A 3,779-nucleotide genomic window follows, 5' to 3' on the forward strand; every position below is an offset into this window, starting at 1 on the left:
TTTGTTTATTGGAGAGTTTCAGAAGAACATTCGGATCACCTCTTGCTAATACTCTTGCCAAATCTCTAGCTTGTTTTCTGGTTAATAGATGGTGACAAGTATTCACAAGATCACTAATACTATTATTTGGTATCATAAAAACACCACCTGTTTGGCCTCTTCCCGTTATTTTCTTCTCAATTTGGAAAGCACCTTCTGAAGCTAATCCGGCCAATGCAGATAATGCAAGGTTTTCTTTGCTATGGTAGGTGCAAAAGTACGACCTAAACTTAATATGCTTGTCAACAGACTACCTCGAACCTCGTTTCTGATATTAGTCTTAGCCAGTTTGATGTCCAATCCTTTATTCAGCTGTTTATTCTTGTGCAATCGTTTCGGCACATTTTGTGCAACGTACAAAACGTTATTTCCAGTTAGTGCATCTTTTGAAAGCCTGAGAACAATGGTTTCACGCTTATGAAATGCACTAGCAAGATTCTTTTTCTGATTTGGTGATAATTTCACCCTTATTTCAAATAATTGCGTCATATATTATATAGATTATATAAAATATGTATTTTGAAAAACATCCTCGTATTGAGGAATAACTAACTAACTTCTATATTTGCTATTCTATTTATTTACACAATAACTAACTCATTACCAATTTTGTTAATCACAACCAGCATCTCTTCGTAAAAGACAATTGCGTCAACATTGAATGCAGCTGCTGGAGCAGCATTTATTTTGTATCTGAAAATTAACTGTTTGGGATCCCTTGTAACTTTTTCTGTTTGGTTTGTTAAATCAAAATATATCATACCATAAAGACCATTAAAATTTGCAAGATTCAGTTGTGTACCAGTATTAAAATCATTTCTTCTTGCAGCATAAGACAAATCGTTAAAAATTCTCACCTTAGTTTCTGTATCATACTCAGTTTCTGGATAAAATATTCCACATCCATATTCTAATGTACATGTCGTCAGATAACTATTAGCATCAGCGGCATTCAATTTATAAGTATCAAATAAGTAAGGATTTTCGCCACGACATTTGTTTTATTTCTTTGGAGATATACAAATATATGTTTAACATAATCCACACTTGCTGAAATCTGATCAAAACCACTTGCTTGTGCTGGAGCGGACATTTGATAGACGATCTCAGATAGGACCATTTAGTTTCTTTCAAAAATGAGCTGACAAAATTGTCATATAGACTATCTTTTGGAATTAATTTGGGCACCCATAATAGAAAACGATTAATGGCGACTCTTCCATCATCGGCAGCATCTGCTTTTTGAATTAGCTCATCATCATTCTGAAGTGTTATATTGAATTGTAATTGCATTGGTATAAGCATCTTATCTTCTAACACTTCGAAGAATGAATATCTATTGACAGGAATAATAACATTGACATCAGCATTTCCCACTGTTAACCTTCGTCTTGCTTCAAATCCTGCATTCTGATTAGCATTAGCAATCTGATGGCTAGTATCCAAATACCAAAGACCGTTTTTTGCAACTGATCTGCTGAAATCATCAGAATACTCCAATAGATTCTTAACAAAACTGACCTTGTGGAGATTATCTGTATCATATACGATTTTACCAGCAGATTTGATCATCAGATGATTGATGAAAGAGTGTGAGCCATTGATGACCGTAATTCTATCACCTCCACCATAAGCTCTTCCATCAGCGAGTTTTGGTACTTGAAACAGAATTTTTAAAATAAGCATTATACCAATCGTAAAACGCTGATCTGTCATTGATTGTAAATTTGTATCCATTTTTATCTTGGTGTTCACCATTAGCTGGTGCTCTGATTGCATCATCTGACTGGTATCTTACAAACTCATTTCGTTGTAACATTTCACTTGATCTAAAAGCCATTATACTATTAGTTTAGATAAAAATTCGTGTTTTATAATATTTGACCAAGTATTGGAATTGAGTTGAATGGACTGTTTTTCCGAGCAGTAGTCCCTTTCCTTTCCTTTTCCTTACACCTTCTCCTGATATTAAACGATTCAATATTATATCTCTACTTTCTTCTTTTATCGTTGGAAGTGTTGGTGTTTTTTGTTTCACACCTCTTAGTCGTTTCATCATCAGATCACCTGATTTCTCTGCTGCTTTTTTTACCCAAACGCTCACCAGCGTGTTCTACTCCGGCCAGATTTTATTGCTTTTTTCGCGATTGGTTTGGCAACATTTTGGAATACAGATGATGCTATACTTCTTATCGGTTTGAATATATTGTCAACAATCAAACCGTTTCGTTTGTGTTTTTACACAAATTTACCCATTTGAGGATGGTAAAATCTTTTGAATTCATACGATTTCATATAAATAAATTCGACAATTCTTTTCAACAGTAAGCTAAAAGCTGTATCTGCGCCATTAAGATTTATCTGTCGTCTTTTGCCATCGGTTATATATATTCTCATTCTCGAAATGGTGTTCTTATTCACAGGATTAAATGTGACTCTTTGCGGTTCCATAGTGAAACTAAATGACGGTTTGAGGATACTGGTTGAGAAAGATTAAATTATATCTGTATCTCCTCCATTAACAAGGCTGATATTAACCAAATCACAGTGTATGTTTAGCATTTCTGTATCTTGACTTAAATCAGGCATTCGTGACCCATAATTTTGAGCATCTTTAAGAAAGTCAACGAGCTCGTGAAAATTGGATTGGGTGAGATCTAGTTGGTAGCCTGTTTTCAATTTTATTAATACTCTGTAGGTGGAGTACTGAAATTTTAAAATTATTGGATGTTTATCAAGATCATCATCACCATCTTTTTTATCATCGTCATCATCTTTTTGTCAGACTGGTCATAAATTGAATATTAACGGTGGAACTTCCATGAATGTGGATTTAGATATGGGGAAACACAAAATAATAAACATTACACCTGGCAGCGACAACAATGATGCAGTCAATTATCTGTATCTTGACTTAAATCACGCATTCGTGACCCATAATTTTCAGCATCTTTAACAAAGTGAGAACGATTAGGGAAAGTCCAGTGGATTTTCTGTTTCTTATGCGCAAGAAATAAAGTGAGAACGATTAGGGAAAGTCCAGTGGATTTTGTGTTTCTTACGCGCAAGAAATAAAGTGAGAACGATTAGGGAAAGTCCAGTGGATTTTGTGTTTCTTACGCGCAAGAAATAAAGTGAGAACGATTAAGGAAGGTCCAGTGGATTTTGTGTTTCTTACGCGCAAGAAATAAAGCGAGAACGATTAGGGAAAGTCCAGTGGATTTTGTGTTACTTACGCGCAAGAAATAAAGTGAGAACGGTTAGGGAAAGTCCAGTGCATTTTGTGTTTCTTACCCGCAAGAAATAAAGTGAGAACGATTAGCCAAAGTCCAGTGGATTTTGTGTTTCTTACGCGCAAGAAATAAAGTGAGAACGATTAGCGAAAGTCCAGCGGATTTTGTGTTTCTTACGCGCAAGAAATAAAGTGAGAACGATTTGGGAAAGTCCAGTGGATTTTGTGTTTCTTACGCGCAAGAAATAAAGTGAGAACGATTAGGGAAAGTCCAGTGGATTTTGTGTTTCTTACCCGCAAGAAATAAAGCGAGAACGATTAGGGAAAGTACAGTGGATTTTGTGTTTCTTACGCGCAAGAAATAAAGTGAAAACGATTAAGGAAGGTCCAGTGGATTTTGTGTTTCTTACGCGCAAGAAATAAAGCGAGAACTATTAGGGAAAGTCCAGTGGATTTTGTGTTACTTACGCGCAAGAAATAAAGTGAGAACGGTTAGGGAAAGTCCAGT

At 35.4% G+C, this 3,779-nt stretch overlaps 1 pseudogene; it reads right to left on the reverse strand.

Annotated features, from left to right (window-relative positions):
• LOC149106011 (uncharacterized) lies at nt 1-2,625 on the reverse strand (annotated as a pseudogene).
• Nucleotides 2,626-3,779: the final 1,154 nt, after the last annotated feature.

Source organism: Orbicella faveolata, unplaced genomic scaffold (assembly GCF_042242905.1).
Source record: "Orbicella faveolata isolate gen_17 unplaced genomic scaffold, um_ofav_v1 contig_3, whole genome shotgun sequence".
Lineage (NCBI taxonomy): Eukaryota > Metazoa > Cnidaria > Anthozoa > Scleractinia > Merulinidae > Orbicella > Orbicella faveolata.